Genomic DNA, 21,095 nt, shown 5'->3' with positions numbered 1-21,095 from the left:
ATTTACAGTTTTTCTCAATTGTTTAAACACGTTTTCTGAAACTATAGCTCAATTTTTCAAAACTCTACACACAAAGCACAGCAACAGTTAACCTTTTGCCAAAACTACACAAATCTCTTGCAAAATGCATTCATGCATTCAAAACCATGTTCTCTCTTCTCAAAACTGACGTTTTTCATCAAAATGATTCACACAGGCCTCATATGAATAGGTTTTATTGAGCATTGATTTCACACTGGTGCGATAAATTTAAAAACACAACCATCAAAATACTGTATATATGTTTTGGCCTCATGAGGTCATGTTACATATTCAAGTGTATAAAATTGTGTAAAAATTGCTTACAGTTTTTCTCGATTGCTAACACACTAAAACTGGTTCTTTTAGCAAAAACTCCCAAATTATTACTTCAGTTCTCAGAGGACCATCACATCTCTCAAAACTATAAACACTTTTCACTTGTTTTACAGTTTTTCTCGATTGCTAACACACTAAAACTGGTTCTTTTAGCAAAAATTCCCGAATGATTACTTCAGCTCTCAGAGGACCAACACATCTATCAAAACTAAAAACAGTTTTCACTTGTTTTAACACATGCTGTAAATTGTCAAACTTTTTCTGCAAATCTCCACAAACAAATCCCCTCATGAATCACAGGTTACACACTGTGCTCATGCAACAAATACTAGCAGTCAAAACATTTAACTCAAGTCAGCACAACCTAAACTCAGGTAGCACACCTTTCTCAAGGTGCAAACACTTGGCAGCAAAATTGTTAACACACCATTCACCAATCACCAATCACCAGTCACCAATCTCAGGACCAATAAATAGGGCCACAGTTTGCATCTGTGTGCTTATGAACAATGGATTCTCAACATGGACGACAAAGGACGGCAGGAAGAGGAAGAGGAAGAGGAAGAGGAAGAGGAAGAGGAAGAGGAAGAGGAAGAGGAAGAGGCAGGAGACAATTTGTCCCAGATGAAATACGTGCCACCTTGATTGACCATGTGCTGGTGCATGGTATGACAATGAGGTAAGCTGGACAGAGAATTCAGCCGAACTTGAGCCGTTTCACGGTGGCATCCATTGTCCGTACTTTCAGACAAGAAAACAGGTACCGTAATTTACTGTACTGTTACATATTGTATCTGCTGTACTACTGTGAGAGGATATACTGTTTATGTAATGCTGAAGTGTATTTACAGACGATATGTTCATTAGATATTATTGTACAAATGGATGACTCCGTAATCATCAGTAATTGTTTGCTTACATTCAGTTTTTGCAGAACTGAGAGGCGGCCACCGGCTGGAGGCAGGCAACGACTGTTGTCAGATGACCAAGAGACGGCAGTGGTGAACATGGTCATTGCAAACGATACCATTCGCCTGTGTGAAATTCAGACAAGGAAGAGTATATGTTTTTGAGAAGATAATTTGAGTTTGGCATGGATGTTTGAGGTTTGTACTGATTGTGTAGTTTTGGGATTGTGTTAATAGTTTTGAGAAAAGGGGGAATTGTTTCATAAAATGTGTCTGAGCAATAGAAAAAAACTGTAAAATAATTTATTACATTGCAGACAGTAACGAAGGGCCATTCTTATATTGTATTGGAACCTTGGGTTTATGTAAAGAAAAAGATCCCTCAAAGATAAAATTATGCATGCAGGTTATGCCACATGTTGTTAGTGTTTTTTTTTTTAGGTCATTCTGTTATGAGTGACAAAGTGATCTTGATTTTGAAACATGTATTAAGTGTTTTGGTAGACTTAGTGCATTTTGCATGCAAGATTAACTGTTGTGCCAAGCTGCGTGTTGGTAAAGAGAACTGTGTTAAGAGTTTTGAAAAGGTGTACTCAGCATTGAGACATGGTTATAACCGATTGTAAGAACTGTAATCATGCTTTTGCTTTCATTTAATCAAGTCTATAAAGAAGTATCTACCATTGAACCTCCTGAATATTACACAATACACAAATGTTGAGGAGGGTTAAGAAATATATTATTATTGAAATACATAATAATATCATATTTGGCATTATATTTTTGAAGCAAGACAGAACAGAGCTAACAGGTGGTTTCTATCTCTCATCCAGAAGTGGTGGCTAAAAGGTGGAACCAGGTCATGGGAGTGGGTATGAGGGGTGTGGAATGAGCAACGTGAGCATGCAGAAGTAATCCATTCTGAGATTCATTCATTAACAAGAAAATCTATTTGTCTCCCATATTCCCTTCACTGTATACATTCCCAATGATGATTTTTGCATGTGCAACCAATGACTTGTTAGGAAATTATAAAAAATAGTTTTTTTTTTTTTTTTAATCACTTCATGAATTTGTGAGTTTTTTAAACCATCTCTTTATGAATAAATCTCTACAGAAATTTAAGCCAAATAATAAATAATAATAAAGAAATCAGACAAATAATTTTTTGCCCGATTCATTCTCCTCAGTATTGCTTTTTGTAAGACTCCAAGAGTGAGAAAAAGGTTTGAGGCAGGAACTGTAAATAATCAGTATTCTTTATTCAGTAGAAGGGGAATCAGTTCACACAATAAAGATGCGTGTCCAAATTCCACAGAGGGGCAGTCCCTCTGGGCATTTATAACAGTCATGTTACATCATTCTGTGTTTGCATTCAGCTCAGCCAATCATCATTCATTATGTTTGCTGGTCTCCCAAATAAGGTCAACATGGTCAGATTTACTGCTTCCCCTCCCATCTGAACTACAAATATTAGTAATTAGGAACAATGAATAATATTGATTAATATTAATTAATTATGTTAAGAAAAATACACACATATATAAAATGTAACATTTTAACTCCAACATCTCCCTTTTAACACATATGAATATAATGAATATAGGCTTTACAATCAATAAAAGGTTAACATGTCAGGTCTCACTCATTTAAGATGGCTCGACCGGCCTCATCTTTAATTATTGTATATAGTTACAGCATTAGCAAATCACCACTTATTACATTTTACTGGACACCCAAATAAGGTCAACATGGTCAGATTTTCTGCTACCCCTCCCATCTGAACTACAATATTAGTAATTAGGAACAATGGATTATATTGATTAATATTAATTAATTATGTTAAGAAAAATACACACATATATAAAATGTAACATTTTAACTCCAACATCTCCCTTTTAACACATATGAATATAATGAATATAGGCTTTACAATCAATAAAAGGTTAACATTTCAGGTCTCACTCATTTAAGATGGCTCGACCGGCCTCATCTTTAATTATTGTATATAGTTACAGTATTAGCAAATCACCACGCATTACATTTTACTGAACATCCAAATAAGGTCAAGAAGGTCAGATTTATTGTTTTAGAGAGAGAGCTTGGGCAGAACTCCCTCTCCAGCCCAGCCCTCCTCCCATATAAACTACAGGATTTGAGTTATTTTATTAGTTAATATGAGTAAATATACACACAAACATATAGAATATAAGTCACTCTGACATTTTCACGCAAATGATCTTCCCTTTAAGTATATTTGGATATAATGAATATTAGTTTCACAGAAAAAAAGATTAAAATGTCAGGTCTCGCTCATTTTAAGATGGCTTGACCAGCATATTGCTTGAGTGTTACTTTATTTCGCTGCAACAGTGTGATGTGGTTATTGCTTCATATCCTAACACATGAAACAGAGCTTTTTAAGTGTTATTGCATGAATAATCCTCAATGTCATGTCTGATAGTAGTTTTAAAAAGTCATTGTGGAACACCGGTAAAGAGGTATTGCATCAGTACTGCAGCTTTTTGTGTGCTTGAGGAATATGTGTGCAAACCCAACAATCAGACAGATTGATGCATATTGCGGAGAGGTCTGGCAGTAGGTGTTTCCCAGGAGGTTTTGCCTCTGATGATTGACAGGCGCTTGTGTCTCGGCGTTCAGGAGGATCCAGAGAGTCATTCTTCCACCGAGAATGATACACGACATCCGAGTAAAAGATCCTGTCCTCGTCGCCAAAAATGCAAGTTTCCGAAAGTTGGCAGAAAATGGTTTGAGGCAGGAATAATCAGTGTTCTTTATTAAAAAGATGTGTGTTCCAAGTTCCACAGAGGGAGTGTCCCTCTGAGCATTTATAACAGTCATATCACGTCCCTCTGTGTTTACTTCCAGCATTATCATCACTTGATTAGTTTTACTGGTCTCCCAAATAAGCGGTGGGTTTCCTGAAAGCCTCTAAACGGTGACAATCTCTAAACGGTAAGACCTCTTGCACTCATTCTTATAACAACGTGGGTTTCCCAAACACATCCGTAACAGGTTCACTCTTAAGTCACTCTTAAGTTACGAGCCGTCCAGACAGTTTGCAGCAAGGAACTACTTTAAGATCCCACTCTGGCAGCACTCACCATACGCATGCGCTTTCGAAACACACTTACATTCACAGTCTACAATAGTCTAAAAAGTGTAGCAGCCTCATAAGCCCTATTCTGGCGGGATAAGAATTACCCAAGGAGGTCCTGTAATGTATTTTTACTTATTTATTTTATTATGTGGGTGATTCCAGCAGACCACTCTGATGGGGTTAAAATAAAATCCACAAAAATCTTCACGGGACTTTAGACCGCGGTGGAAATGCAGACAACCATGGGCTGAAGGAACTTTTTAGTTCCTTGAAAAGTAGTTCCGGGGACTAAAAGTTCCGGGTAATTTTGGTGGAAACGCGGCTTTAGAGAATCTTGTGCCTGAACAAAAGGCATGGAAAAATTGTCCAAATAAACGCTGCAATTGGGGTCACCTTTAATCCACCAGAGCACCAGACTCTTAACAGTTTGTTTATCAACTGTGTTAGAGGAACTCATTTAAAGAGCAAACGCACGTTGCTTAAGAACCTCATAAACCAATGATCCCACATTATCTGGAAACCAACCAAAGGTTAGTGAGGTTAGATTTATTGCTTTTGAGATAGAGCTTGGGCAGAACTCCCTCACCAGTCCAGGCCCCCTCCTGCCTAAACTACAGTGTTAGTCATTGTAATTGTTAACACGAGTAAAATTACACACATATATGTTAGAATTATTTGTCATTTGTGCAACATTATATCAATAATTTTAGCTTTGGTCGAATTCCCAGCTTGCTGAATTTTTCCTTGACTCTAGTTCTCAGTCTGGCTTCAGGACGGAACGACAGGCTGATCATCACAGTTTCACTGTAGATGAGACGTCCTAATGTCTCGCCCGATTGCAAGAATTCAGGATTTAGCACTTTGCTTGCAATGTGTGAAACATACAGTTTGAGCAGCGCTGTGGTGAGGAGACAGCCAGGCTGTAGTATGTATTCCTGGTACTCGTCCTGGTCCTGGTCTGATCTTCTAAACAGTTTGTCAAAAAGAATGGATGTAAGAAGGGGATCCTTCAGTGCTTCTATTGCCTCCTCTAGCAAAGACCACTTTACCTTTTCTCTTCCTGGGTGGATTACTAGCAGACTCTTGGTTTCGTTCTTTGCCTTTTCTGTTTGTGCTGTCATATTTTTAAAATGCTGCTCCAGGTGCCAGGCCAGTATTGGAGCCACGTGAAAATAGAGACCTGTGTCTAGAAGGGGATCATGGCTGGATGGTGTTGAGGTAAACTGGAGACAGACAGGTTTATGGTCCGAGCCCATTACAGTGTCAAGGATCTCACAGGTGTTAACTCGCCACATGGACTCTTCCTGCATGAAAATGTAATCTAACCTGGACTTGTTATCATTTTGAGAGTAAGTGTATTGTATCTTTGTTCGGTTGATTCTTCTCCAGACATCCACAAGGTGGAAGGATGCCATGAATTTCTCAGTATGTCTTTGCAAAGCGGTGTGTGATGAATTCTCTGTTCTTGATGTTCTGTCCAAGTATGGGTTAAGAGTAGTGTTGAAGTCTCCTCCAATCACCACCACTCCTTCAGTGCACTTCTGAAGGCATGGTATGAGTTCGTTTAAAATGACTCCGCTTATTTGATGGATGTATAAGTTCACAAGGGTGTAAGGCTGATCTCGTATTTTACATTTTACTACAACGCAAAGGCCAACAACTTTAATAAACTGAATAACCTCAAAATCTATGTCTTTTTTAATGAGGATGGCAACTCCTCCACGGTTTGGTTCACACACTGTGTAGAAAGACTCCCATTTCCATAACTCTTTGAATACATTGATGTCATCTGGTCCGATGTGAGTCTCTTGAAGAAAGACAATGTCCACTTGTCTGTTCGTAGTTACTATTGTGACGAGATCCACTTTATTTCGAAGAGCATGTATATTCCAGGACATAAGAGATATCTGAGCTTCATCTCCGTTCATGGCTGCAGTTCATGAAGGTCTCTTGTTTCAGACGTCAAATAGATCAGAGTTTTGTTGCTTCAGAACTGACTCTCTCATCTCAGGTGAGTGCTGCCTTATGTACCTGTGTGAAACAGCAGGCCTGTATAAGAAAAAGATGAGGGATGTTATTAAAAGGCACCTCAGGGTTTTCAATGCATCTGGTCTCCTGTAAAAGCGTATTCTCAGTGCTACGGCCCTGTTTATATACACAGGGCTGCAGCTTTATTCTTAAGTCATTTAGATTTGCAGAGGAGAAAAAGAGCTTCTAGTTCTGCAGTCATAACTGCTGTGCATGCAGATGTGTACCGTATGTCACAGGCTGTAGAATTGCATTATGCCCTATGAGAGAATCTGTTATCAAAGGGGTGCATTATCTTGTGTTAGGACTGTGTAAGAAACTCAGACTGAGGCTGGAAATTCCAGATAAATCGCCCATCAAGAATATTCCCTTTGTCTGCTGTTCATTCACAGTTCTGTGCAAAATACAATTGATTTATTGAGTGCTTGGTGCCATAAATCCAAACCAATAATAGATCAAATATGCTTGTAAAGATGTAATGTCTACCCAACTCATTAATAGTAGACAGCAGTGTGAGCTGTGTTGGTTTGCTTCAGACAACACTGTACAATGTTGTTTATGTCAATCATTGTTCAATGATAGCTCGATGCTGTGCAGCATTACAGCCACTTAGCTTGTTGCAGTGTTGGAGTAATTTTACTCACCTGCACAATTATGAGTACACCTGAAGAGGCCAGCAGAGTTCTCCGAACCTGAAAGACAAGTATCAGATGATTGAGATAAGCATGTGACTTCCTCAATTTGACGAGCATGAACATGAACAGAAGCTGGACGTGCTGCTTACTCCAGAACGCTCTGAAAAGGAGTCCAGGCAGTTGACTAAGCCAACTGCAGAGTTTCAGTCATATTGTAATTGTCTATTGTTACTCCCCAAAACCATATAAGCATCATCTAAGCTTCATAGGACATCAAAGCAAATATCATTGGTCTACTGAATACACTATTTAGTATCCTGAGAAATGATTAACGAATTAGATTTTTTTTTTAAACTGCCAAACTATTTTGTTCAATTTAATAAACTTTAATATGGAAGAAAAAGCCCAGGCAGAAAAAGCTACTTTAACTTATCATTATAGAAACAGGAAGAATGCATATTACCATGCAGTTGACATATTTGTTTCAAAATTATATTCTATATTACATTACAGGCATTTAGCAGACGCTCTTATCCAGAGCGACTTACACAACTTTTTACATAGCACTTTACATTGTATCCATTTATACAGCTGGATATATACTGAAGCAATTCAGGTTAAGTACCTTGCTCAAGGGTACAACGGCAGTGTCCTTACCCGGGAATCGAACCTGCGACCTTTCGGTTACAAGCCCAGTTCCTTACCCACTGTGCTGCATTCCGTCCTCTATAGTATATACTATTAACTATGTACTAGTTAATTAACTATGTACAATATACGTGACCAGAGTCACCCTTTGCTTGGACTTAATTAATACTGGATTGGCTGTTTATGTATTATAATTTATCTGTTTTCATGTAAGCCATTTCCATAACAAACCGGTGCCTGCCCGCGGCCGATGGGTTCCCCCTCTGAGTCCGATTCTGCTCAAGGTTTCTTCCTGTTATCAGTCAGGGAGTTTTCCCTTGCCACTGTTGCCCTAGGCTTACTCTTTGGGGGCCGGTTCTCTGTAAAGCTGCTTTGTGACAAAGCTCATTTGTTAAAAGCGCTACACAAATAAAAATTGATTGATTGATTAATTGATTGATACTATTGCGATTGGTTACAAGCATTTCTCAATACTGTGTTCACTTCTTCAAAACTCTTTACAAAGTTCACACAACAACAGTCAATGTGGACCAGACTGTGAATGATTTGTCATTGATTTGACACAAAATTTATTCAATGACCGTGGCTTTCAATATTGTTGAATTCACTCAAATTCAGCCTCAAGCAGAACTGTATATGTGTCTGCAGCCAATTTCACAAAGGGTTATGCACTCTTTACAAAACTGTTAAATTTACGCTCAAGACCTAACACAATATTGGCATATATACAGCATTTCCCCTGCTGTACTGAGGCACCAGCAGCAGACCGCCATATCAAATTTCTGGCGCTAAATGTTTGTGCTTATTTACTTTCACTTTTAAGTGATCTTGTGATATGTAACGTCTTAAAAGTCGCTGTTAGTTATTTCAGGGGGCATTATGGGAGTCTATTGTGGTGTCGATTGTTATCCCAGACATTTGTAGCAACTGGTAAACAAATACGAGTGATGGTATGACTGACTTTATGGTATTCGTGTACGAGATGTTGGCACCAACATCGTGAATCAGCTGAGATGCGAATCAGCCTGTAGAAACGTTCCAACAATCGGCAGTGTGCGTGCTCGCCTGTTTGTGCCTGTGTGTGCCCATGCAACATTGAGTTGCATTGTAAACCAGAAAACCCAAGCAAAAGCCATGTGCTGCTGCTGGAAAAATACTGGAATTTCTGACTTAACATAAAACTAACCAACATTGTCAGTTGCTATCTGTGGGGAAGTCACTGGATGAAAATATTTCAAACAATTATTTCCCCCCATGTCTGACTTCTACAAATATTATAAAAACAAGAAACATTGGGAAAATATCGGTGCAAATCTGCACTGTACCACAGAACCAGATACTTTCAGAGAATAATAAGGTTGTATTTGAATACTCACTGGTCCTTCAGCTCTGTACCTGCAGCTTCATATCACCAGTCAGATATTAGATTCTTCAGTAGGCTACCCAGGTGAAAACTCAGTGCTTCACCTCCTCAGTTTGGTCAACAACACTGCAAAATTGACTGCTGCTGTTCTGTTTTATACTGTACTGCAAAAACGTCTTATAAAAAAATTGCACATACTGTAGCTCCCAGTTTTGGCTTTAAGTACATAAGACACACGTCATGAAACTATTTGACAGAATTATGCAGATCTTCTGGTTTAATTCAGACATACACCCTGTGTCAACACACGGTGAACGAATTAGAAAAAAAAGGTAAACAGATAAAAGAACATAACAATATAGGAATGTGTGGTGTGGGGATGGCTGGTTTAAGCAGCCACACCTGCCCTGGGTCAAGCTAATTAGAACTGGCCAATTGGATGATTGGTTAAGAATGAGAGAATTGGCCAGGCTAGTTGGACCCAGGAACAGGAGTGGCTGCACCTGTGCGTAGTGAGGTAATCAGTGCGCACAGGTTAAATCTGCCATCCCCACCCACACAGGGGAGCTCTCTGTCATGACAGGGTTTTTACATCTGCTCATTTGGCGTTACCATCTTGCCAAACCCTCGTACAATAAAATCTGGACTGTTGGAACATCATCTCCCTGTGTCTCTGTGCTGGAGGGCCCCAAGGAAAGCCACTTCGGTGGCCTGTGGCAGGCGTGTTTGCTACGGAGTGTTTTGCTTGATGACAAGTATAACAGTCCGGATCTTGTGGCACACACCCCACAAAACCATGTGAGGATGTGTATTTCATAAATTTAGAATTAGAGAAGTCTGAGTTTCATTTTGTTAAAATGAGTTACATGCAAATAAATGCTAAATTTATCATTCTTTATGTGTGTGATGTTAAAACATGTAAAAAGTTTTAAAAAAACAGGGTGTAATTACTGTTTTTAGGCAGTTCTTAGTGATAAAGCCGATGGAGCTGGAATTAGACAACATGGTCCAATCTGTACAGAAACAACATCCAGTCACAAATCTTTAGCTTTCAGACCCCACATTCAGCTGTGTTGCTTTTGTCAAGTGATTCTGAGATTAATTAAAAAAAGCAACAAATTAATTTGTCTCCCATATTCCCGTAGCTGAATAAATTACCAATATTTATTTTTTCATGTGTAATCAATGACTTGGATTATGATAAAACAAGGAGAGTTTTTTAACATCTCTGTATACATTTGTACAGTATTTTTGGAAACCCACAAATTACCTTTTGCATAACGAATTCTCTCAGTATTGTTTTCATATGTGTAGTACCTTTTTTGTTTTACTGCTGTTGATAGACTGGTCACAGGTCATGCATAAAGAAAATAATAATTAAAAGGGAGAAAATAACATTTGAAAACAATCTGTTAATATGCCTTTTAGTTTTACTTTTTAATGATTTCATTTTTTTTTTTTTTTTTTTTTGAGGAAGTTCAAAATCCAAAAGATAAAATTTAACTTTCAAAAATGAAAAAACGAAAGTGGAAAACATTGGAACCAGATGATCCTGTTCAATTTCCCAATGTAGGCTGGGGTGTGGCTAAATAAATGCGATTTACTTATGTAAACTGCACTGTCTATCTTTCCATAGTCTTTCATATTCACACGACTGTAAACATCACATCACGAGATGTGATGTTTACAGTCAGGGCAAGGTGTTTGTCTTCAGTCCAATGGCCAGACATGATAAATCACATAACATAACATAATGACGAGAACAGACCATTCAGCACAACATTGCTTGCCATTTTTTTACCTTTGAATTGTACCTACTGTAGTGCTCAGTTTACCTACAAACTAGATAGCATCTAGCACAGCTCTAAGGCCTGATCTTCAAAACCCCCAGAGTTTCTGCATCAACTTTAGCATGACCTGGCAAGCTATTCCACACAGTGACTACTCATGTCACCTTTAAATGTTAACACGTCTTATTAGAAAAAAATAAATAAATAAAACCTCAAAACACAGCTTTAATATTTCAAGTTATTTAATTTCATATCAAATAGCCAACCACCTCCAGAGTCACCATCTCTCAGCTACTCTAACGAGCAACTGCTCCTAAAGATGAAGAAGTCATATTTTTAAAAAAGATTTTAAAAGTTATGTCCTTTCGCTAACATTGGGGAGAGTCGAGATAACTGCAACGCTTGATAAATGTAACACGGTCAATAACTTAATGTACAATGGCGCTCCCAAAGACATTTCTGGTTTGTACATGTGCAGTTCAGTCCTCTACTGCCTCCCAAAGAAAGGGAGCAATGTGATAGCTTTTTTCTTTTCCTCTCCCTTATAGCTTTATTCGCCCACCAGGTAGACTATTTTTTCAACTTTTTTTTAACGATCTGCGAACAGATCACTTGTCCCAAATGGCTCCACTACCTCTATACTGCAAATTCTGTCAGATTATTACATACCACAAGATTCAGAAGTCACCCAGTCCCAAAAAGAGTACCCCATAAACGTGTCCATTTTATTTGTGTAGCACTTTTTACAGAAATCTGCCACAAAGACATTTCACAGAGTAACAGCAGGAAAATTGGGCAAACACCAGGACTAAACCCCCAAAAAGCAAGTGAGGTAAAAACTCCCCAGTGGGACGAAAAACACTCAAACCATGGCAAGAAAAAACTCCCCAGTGGGAAGAAATCTCGGGAGGAACCCAGCTATAGTGGGAGAGCCCATCCTCCACTGTCCGACCTGGTGTAGAGGTAAAATGGAAGTACCAGAAATGTAATAAGGGATCTATCATTACAAATGATCAAATGGGCTGAGAAGGTTACAGTTGAGGTACTAAACTAGTTGGTGAAGAAGAAAGTCCAAATGAAGGGATATATAATATGCAGTTTAACTGGGCATGGTGATGCATCAGGGGCCCCATGTTGCGTCAAGGTGAGGGCTTGAACCAGGAGCGGGACAGGGCTGGAGCAGTCTGCAAACTTGGGGCGAGGGAGAGGGCCGGAGAGGTCCATGGGCTCAGGGCAATGGAAGGACAGGAGACCCAGGGAAAAAGAAATGGTGAAGATAAGGCACTGTCAAAATCTAATTTCAGAATTGTCAAATCAAATTTGGCATACAATTTAGAACACTATAAATATTCCACAATGCACTGTAATATTGTGTAAACAGCCATGATCACTACAAAGGTGGAAGTGAACCATGATGCTTTGCAAACTGTTTACAAAGCTTTTTATCTTTATTATATGCGTACATATACAGGTAATGTAATGGAATAATGAATGAGGAAGGGAAACTCACTGGGCAGAGTCAAAAACATTTGCAAATAGATCATTAGTTATCACACCAATGAATAAAGAACCAGCTAGATGGTATGTTAAAGGTTTTTTAGCTATTTGCGACAGACATGTAGCCAAGGTGATGACACTGAGTGATGACTAAAGAGAAGGTCTGCTGTACCCTATATGGAATTCACTAGATTAGAGATCAGGGAGTAATGAGCCATTTCTGACACTCCTATTGCCTCCAGGAGGGACCTCTGGTAATGGGGCCAGTGATCCCACACCTTCCATCTCCAGGCTCAGAATGTTACAGCCTGGCTATCAGTGTGAACCTGCACTGTTCCACAGAACCAGATGTGTTCTTTCAGAGAATAATAATGTTGTATTTGAATACTCACTGGTCCTTCAGCTCTGTACCTGCAGCTTCTTCTCACCAATCAGACATTTGATTCTTCAGTAGGCTACCCAGGTGAAAACTCAATGCTTTACCTCCTCAGTTTGGTCAACAACACTGCGTAATTAGTTGCTGCTGTTCTGTTTTATACTATACTGCGAAAACATCTTATAAAAAAATTGCACATACTGTACCTCCCAGTTTTGGCTCTAATTACATCAGACACACGTCATGAGACAATTTGACACAATAATGCAGATCTGCTGGTTTAATTCAGACGTACACACAGAGACAACACATGGTGAAAGAATTAGAAAATAACGGTTAACAAACAAAAGAACGTAAAATAATAAAGGAGTGGTGTTTTGTTTGGTGAAAAGTATGAGAGTCCGTATTTTGTGGCACACACCTCACAAAACCATACGACTCAATAATGCCAATCTGCAGGTTTGGTCATTCAGATGAACAGAGACTGTGCATGCCAGAGGAATTAGAAAATAACTCAAGAAAGAAGATGAGGTAATTAAGGAGTGGGGTTTTGCATGGTGACAACTATGAGGATCTGTATTTCGTAACATGAGAATTATAGTGTCATATTTGTAAAAATAGGTTATATGCAAATAAATGCCAAATTTATAATTCTTTATATGTGCGTGATGTTAACAATCTTTAAATCAGGGTGTAATCACTGTTTTTAGGCAGTTCTTAGTGATAAAGCAGATGGAGCTGGAATTAGACTACATGGTCCAATCCGTATTGAAACAACATTCAGTCACAAATTTTTAGCTTTCAGACCCCACAATCAGCTGTGTTGCTTTTGTGCCATTTGTTGATAACATACATCGCTGTGGTATGTGCCAAAGACAAGGGAATACATCACAACATGGACTGTATTTTTTTTTTTCTCCTGATGGGAATTTACCAGAGAGTATCCCACTCCTCTTCCAAACTTTGAGTGGCCAATAGAAACTGTAACCCCGTCCCAATTCTGCAGTGTCTCCAGTGTTTAGTATTACTGTCAACGTCCATCTTACATGTATCTTCTGGAAATGAAACTTACTGCAGTATATATTAAATGGTACTATCAGAGTCATAAAGGTATTGAAAAACTTCATAATTCATTGGCAAGGATAGAAATTATTGCCTCTCTCAGACATTAATATGTACAGGGTTTCACCTCGTGACACCTATGAGGATCTGTATTTCATAAAATGAGAATTAGAGGAGTCTGAGTTTCATTTATGTGAAAATTAGTTATACGCAAATAAATGCTGAATTTATCATTCTTTATATGTGTGTGATGTGAAAAATGCAATGTAAAAAGTTTAAAATCAGGGTGTAATTACTGTTCTTAGGTAGTTCTTAGTGATAAAGCAGATGGAGCTGGAATTAGACTACATGGTCCAATCTGTACAGAAACAACATCCTGTCACAAATCTTTAGCTTTCAGACCCCACAGTCAGCTCTGTTGCTTTTGTCAAGTGATTCTGAGATTCATTCAAATAAGCAACAAGTTAATTTGTCTCCCATTTTCCCGTGGCTGAATAAATTGCAAATGTTCAGTTTTTTGTGCGTAATCAATGACTTGGATTATGATAAAACATTTCTGTATACATTTGTAAGGTATTTTTAGAAACCCACAAATGAGCTTTTACACTATTAATTCTCCTCAGAATTGTTTTCATACATGCAGTACGTTTTTGCTGTTTTACAACTTGATAGACTGGTCACAGTTCCTGCATAAAGAAAATAATAATTAAAAGAGAGAAAATAACATGTAAAAACAATCTGTTAATATGCATTTTAGTTTTACTTTTTAACGATTTCATTATATTTGAGGAAGTTCAAAATCCAAAAGATAATATCTAACTTTCAAAAATGAAAAAACGGAAGTGGCACCAGAATATCCTGTTAGATTGCCCAGTGTAGGCTGGGGTGTGGCTAAATAAATGCAATTTACATATGTAAACTGCACTGTCTATCTTTCCATAGTCTTTCATATTCATAATCAGGAGATGTGATGTTTACAGTCAGGGCAAGGTGTTTGTCTTCAGTCCAATGGCCAGACATGATAAATCACATAACATAATGATGAGAACAGGCCATTCAGCACAACACTGCTTGACATTTTCTTACCTTTGAATTGTACCTACTGTAGTGCTCAGTTTACCTATAAACTAGACAGCATCTAACATCCAGCTCTAAGGCCTGGTCTTCAAAACCCCCAGAGTTTATGCATCAACTTTAGCATGACCTGGCAAGCTAGTCCACGCAGTGAGTACTCATGTAACCTTTAAATATTCACACGTCTCATTAGAAAAAATAAAACCTCAAAACACAGCTTTAATATTTCAAGTTGTTGAATCCCATACCGAATAGCCAATCGTCTACAGAGTCATCATCTCTCAGCTCCTCTATCTAGCAACTGCTCCTATAGATGAAGAAGTCATATTTTTTTTTTTAATTTTTAAAAGATTATATCCTTTCGCCGACATTGGGGAGAGTTTCAACGCTTAATAAATGTAACGTGGTCAATAACTTAATGTATAATGGCGCTCCCAAAGACATTTCTGGTTTGTACATGTGCAGTTCAGTCCTCTACTGCCTCTCAAAGAAAGGGAGCAATGTGATAGCTTTTGTTCTGTTCCTCTCCCTTACAGCTTTATTCATCCACCAGGTAGACTGTTTTTTCAAACATACTTCTTTTTTTTACATTTGGAATGAATTCATTTGTGCATCAAGAATAAGGCTTTTGAACCTGCCCCACTTTTCATTCACTGTCTTTTAATCAAGAAGTTATTTAAATTCTTGCATCTTGTTAAGTTTGACATGCCTAAAATTAATAACTTAATTTAGAGGAGGCCCTCTTAATTGGCCAAAATATATCAAAACTAACTGTGGAAAGATCACTTGTCCCAAATGACTCCACTACCTCTGTGCTGCAAATTCTGTTAAGATCATTACACAGCACAAGATTCAGTGAGGAGTCTGTATTTTGCTAATCTCTCGTCAAGACCAGCTAACACTCGCTACCAAGTGTGCAGAACCTGTTCAGCAGAGCTGAATTTGGTTATTGTTTCAACAGGTGAGGACTTGTGGGTGCAAGCCAGAGAAATTCTGAGTAATAGTACATAACTTGAACAGTCAGATGCTTGCTTGTTAAGGCTGTGGAAATGCATAAAACCTGTATAACTGGGTGTGTGCTCTCTTGGACTGGTTAGGCTTGAAGTATAGGATGTATATGAAATTCTTGGAAGTGCATTCCACGATATAACTCTGGATTTTCTGGGGCCTGCCTCAGTGTTGGACTCCTCCAGTGGTCGACACATATCAGAACGATTCTTAGAATGCAAAGCTTTCATTGGATGAAGGGTTGCAGTTAAAGTAAGTGGTGACAGTGCAGTACCTTGGTTATTCCTCTAGATGGCGGAAAGGGCTGTAATAAGACAACATGTGAAAGAAACTGTAGCCCATATACTGACCTGATTCTCTGCTCCTGTTTGCGCATTCTCTTATTTTGAGGACAGTGATAACCTGCAGATGTTTAAACAAGGGAATCGGGACTGCAGTTATGCAGGGTCTATAGGAGCTGTTTTGATTGATAGACTGTGTCCTGTACATTACATTCTCCTCAAGGGGGCGCCAGAGAGAAGGGTTTGCAACCTCACTGGCAGGGCTGATAAGGTGAGAAGTTCGGACTGAAAACCTCCCCACATCAGCTCACAGTGTGCACTGGATTTTCGCAGAGCGTCTTGAGTAGGACAGCAGGAAGCCGAATAAGAGGACATGTTGTGAACAAGCTTTATAGAGCATGGCGTACATTACGCCTAAATCACTGCAGGAGGTGGTCTGAGATGCATTTAAGACAGATGTTATACGAGTGTAAATACATCCGTCTCTCCAACACCCATTTGACAACTAAAACTCCTCCCACAGAATAATGTAATGCAACGTAGCCATCCCCCAAGCGGAACACGTGTAGCTTCACAATCGCAACACATGCAGTTGAAAATGGACTGAGGCAGGAGCTGTAAATAATCAGTATTCTTTATTCTGCAGAATTGGAGTCAGTCCACACAACAAAGATGCATGTCCAAATTCCACAGAGGGGCAGTCCCTCTGGGCATTTATAACACTCAGATCACATCCCTCGGTGTTATTCACATACATATATATATTTTACATATATATAAAATGAATTGTCAGCAAGGTAAGGATTAATTTATATATGTTTAATTTTCTGAACCCAGAATCATCACTAACACCCTTGTTTGACAAATGGCACTATGAAAACCATACACAAGTGCATCAACCGCTAAAATACCTCATTTACTCAACATGTAAAATATATTTATTCGATTTCATTTCGTAATTATTATCAAAGATATGAATTATAAATCAAATCACCACATTCATCGATAGACAGTGCAAACTGTTTGAATCTTTATCAAAATGTACAGCTTACAACCAGATGAAAATTAAGAAATGTATCAACAAATATTCATGTCTAATCTAAAGACGAGGTTCATCTATCTTTAAACAATTAACAAAGGTTGCAGACATGAACAGTCACACAAGAAATGAATGAGAGAAGATACTAAACCACAGCATTTGTCCCAAAGTAATCCAAAAAGGCAAAAACTAAAAGACAGCAGTATATTCCAAAGGAACCAGAGATTAAAAATAGAATGCCAGACCTAGATGCAGGATTCAGATTCCCACTTCCAACTGTTAGAAACTTGTTCTTTCTAAGTTGCCCAAAACTTAACTAACTTAAAAGAAAGCTGCATATTTTATGTAGTTTAAAGAAGAGGAGGCAGGGGCATGGACACCCCCTCTGACACACACACACACACACACACACTGACACACAGATTCACACCTCAGATGTAACCCCTCCAGTTCCTACCCTGTCTTATCTCCAAGCTATGTTGGCCTAGCACTTTAAACCTTCCTATGGCTGAGAACGGCCAAATGGTGAATTACATGTCTGTGTGTGTGTGTGTCATCCACATATTTTAACACTAACAGTTTCAAATATTCAGATCTTTTGCTGATTAACTCCTGTCTGAACATTCTGGACTGGTGCAATATTCTAAATTAATAACATTCCAATTTTTTAAGTTCATCCTTGACCTCATTTGGCAGGCTGGCATTGGGGTCGAATGACAGGCTGAACATTACAGTTTCACCATAGATGAGAGCTCCTAATGTCTTGCCTGATGGCAATAATCTAGATTGTAGTATTTTGTTAACGTGATGTGTAACATACAGTTTGAGCAGGGCTGGGGTGAGTGGACAGCCACGGCACAACTGTTTGCAGTTCTGGTCCTGGTCCTGGTCTGATCTTCTCAGCAGCTTATCAAAGATGGTGGAATCAAGAATGGGATCTTTTAGTGCTCTTATTGCCTGCCTCAGCAAAGACCACCTTACCTTCTTTCTTCTTCCTGGATGGATCACCATAATACTTCTGCTTTTGTCCTTTACCATTTCTGTTCGTGCTGTTATATCTTTTAAATGTTTCTCAAGGTACCAAGCCAGTGTTGTAGCCAAGGTTAAATAGTCAGCATTGAAGAAGCGGTAGGATCTGTTATCCAGACTTGGATTTGAGCTATTAAAGAACTTATGATTGGGTGCATCATGCATTCTGTTAGCAAGAATTTGCTTGTACAGGACATTGAAATAATGAGGCAGGTGGGAACAGTTATTCTTATAGAAATGGACTGGAATGCCATCAGGTCCTGGAGGTATTGAGTTCGGTAGAGACTGTGCAGCCCATGGGATGTCAACGATTAAGGCTCCTTTGTTGCCACAGGATGAATCATCCTTTTTGTTCAAAATATCATTTTTTTTCTCCTCATTGGTGTCTGGAGGGGGATCATGGCTGGATGGTGTTGAGGTAAACTGGAGACAGACAGGTTTATGGTCTGAGTACTCGACAGGAGTGTCAAGGATCTTACAGGTGTTAACTCGCCACATGGACTCTTCCTGCATGAAAATGTAATCTAACCTGGACTTGTTATCACTTTGATTGAAAGTGTAATCTCTCTTTGTTCGGTTGCTTCTTCTCCAGACATCCACAAGGTGGAGGGATGCTGTGAATCTCTGAACACATCTTCGTAAAGCAACATGTTGTGGATTTGATGTTGTTGATGTCCTGTCCAAGTATGGGTTGAGAGTAGTGTTGAAGTCTCCTCCAATGATTAATACTCCTTCAGCACAATGCTGAAGGTATGGTATGAGTTTGTCCAAAATATCTCTCTCTGATGGATGGTTGTACACATTCACAAGGGTGTAAAGCTGGCCTAGTATTTTACATTTTAATGTGATGTAGCTGCCATGGTTATCTTTACAGGGATAAATAAGCTGAAAATCAATGTTTTTTTTAATGAAGATGGCAACTCCTTTACTGTCTTTATACATTGTGTAGAAAGTGTACCATTCTCCAAAGGTGTCAAATACACCAGTGCCCTCTGGTCCGATGTGAGTCTCCTGAAGAAAGACAATGTCCGCTTTCCTTTTTCTAATTTCATCTCTGATGTCAGCCACTTTACTTTTAAGACCACGTGTATTCCAGGACATAAGAGATATCTGAGCTTCATCTCTGTCCATAGGCAGCAGTTCATGAAGGTCCCCGGCTTCAGACATCAAATAGAATAGAGTTTTGTTGCTCTAGAACTGACTCTCTCATCTCAGGTGAGTGCTGCCTTATGTACCTGTGTGAAACAGCAGGCCTGTATAAGACAAAGATGAGGGATGTTATTAAAAGGCACCTCAGGTGTTTCAATGCATCTGGTCTCCTGTAAAAGCGCATTCTCAGTGCTATAGCCCTGTTTATATACACAGGGCTCCAGCTTTATTCTTAAGTCATTTAGTTTTGCAGGGGAGAAAAAGAGCTCTAGATCTACAGTCATGACTGCTGTGCATGCAGATGTGTACCGTATGTCACACGCTGTAGAATTGCATTATGCCCTATCAGAGAATCTGTTATCAAAGGGGTGCATTATGTTATGTTAGGACTGTGTAAGAAACTCAGATTGAGGCTGGAAATCCCAGATAAATCGCCCATCAAGTGCGAAATGTTTGGTACTCTCTAAGACACAGAAGATTCCCTTTGTTTGCTGTTCATTCACTGTTCTGTGAAAATATGATTGATTTATTGATAGCCTGGTAATGGACTGCATTTATATAGCGCTTTTATCCAAAGCGCTTTACAATTGATGCCTCTCATTCGCCAGAGCAGTTAGGGGTTAGGGGTTAGGTGTCTTGCTCAAGGACACTTCGACATGCCCAGGGTGGGGTTTGAACCGGCAACCCTCCGACTGCCAGACAATCGGTCTTACCTCCTGAGCTACGTCGCCCCTGGTGCCATAAATCCAAACCAATAGTAGATCAAATATGCTTGTATAGATTTAATGTCTATCCAACACATTAATAGTAGACAGCAGTGTGAGCTGTGTTGGTTTGCTTCAGACAACACTGTTCAATGTTGTTCATGTCAATCATTGTTCAATGGTAGCTCAATGCTGTGTAGTATTACAGCCACTTAGCTTGTTGCTGTTTTGGAGTAATGTAATTTTACTCACCTGCACAATTGTGAGTACACCTGAAGAGGCCAGCAGAGTTCTCAGAACCTGAAAGACAAGTATCAGATGATTGAGGTAAGCATGTGACTTCCTCAATTTGTTGTTTCCCTCTTTGGGAATTTCTTCCCTCTTTTGGAGATTCACTCAGGGGCGGGGGAGCATGAACAGAAGCTGGAAGTGCTGCTTACTCCAGGACGCTCTGAAAAGGAGTCCAGGCAGTTGACTAAGCCAACTGCAGAGTCTCAGTCATATTGTAGTTGTCTGTTGTTACTCCCCAAACCCATATAAGCATCATCTAAGCTTCATAGGACATCAAAGCAAATATCATTGGTCTACTAAATACACTATTTAGTATCCTAAGAAATTATTAACGAATTAGATTTTTTCTTTAAACTGCCAAACTATTTTGTTCAATTTAATACACTTTAATATGGAAGAAAAAGCCCAGGCAGAAAAGGCTACTTTAACTGATCATTATAGCAACAGGAAGAATACATGTTACCATGCAGTTGACATATTTGTTTCAAAATTATATTCTATAGTATATACTATTAAGTATGTACTATGTACGTGACCGGAGTCACCCTTTGCTTGGACTTAATTAATACTGGATTGGCTGTTTATGTATTATAATTTACCTGTTTTCATGTAAGTCAATTCCATAACAAACCGGTGCCTGCCCGCGGCCGATGGGTTCCCTCTCTGAGTCCGATTCTGCTCAAGGTTTCTTCCTGTTATCAGTCGGGGAGTTTTTCCTTGCCACTGTTGCCCTAG

At 39.0% G+C, this 21,095-nt stretch overlaps 2 long non-coding RNA genes across 2 annotated transcripts in view; both read right to left on the bottom strand.

Moving 5' to 3' along the window:
* Positions 1-6,255: 6,255 nt before the first annotated feature.
* The window catches only part of LOC135261892 (uncharacterized), an 82,945-nt gene continuing 68,105 nt past the window's right edge, over positions 6,256-21,095 (bottom strand). The window contains exon 4 of the long non-coding RNA XR_010332054.1: positions 6,256-6,435. This is a non-coding gene — a long non-coding RNA (uncharacterized LOC135261892). The remainder of the gene's footprint in view (positions 6,436-21,095) is intronic.
* LOC135261895 (uncharacterized) overlaps positions 17,743-21,095 on the bottom strand; it is a 36,555-nt gene continuing 33,202 nt past the window's right edge. Inside the window, exon 3 of the long non-coding RNA XR_010332057.1 lies at positions 17,743-19,469. This is a non-coding gene — a long non-coding RNA (uncharacterized LOC135261895). The remainder of the gene's footprint in view (positions 19,470-21,095) is intronic.

Source organism: Anguilla rostrata, chromosome 8 (assembly GCF_018555375.3).
Source record: "Anguilla rostrata isolate EN2019 chromosome 8, ASM1855537v3, whole genome shotgun sequence".
Taxonomy (NCBI): domain Eukaryota; kingdom Metazoa; phylum Chordata; class Actinopteri; order Anguilliformes; family Anguillidae; genus Anguilla; species Anguilla rostrata.
Note: the sequence above shows the minus strand (reverse complement) of the source record. Positions and strands in the feature narration are given on the sequence as shown.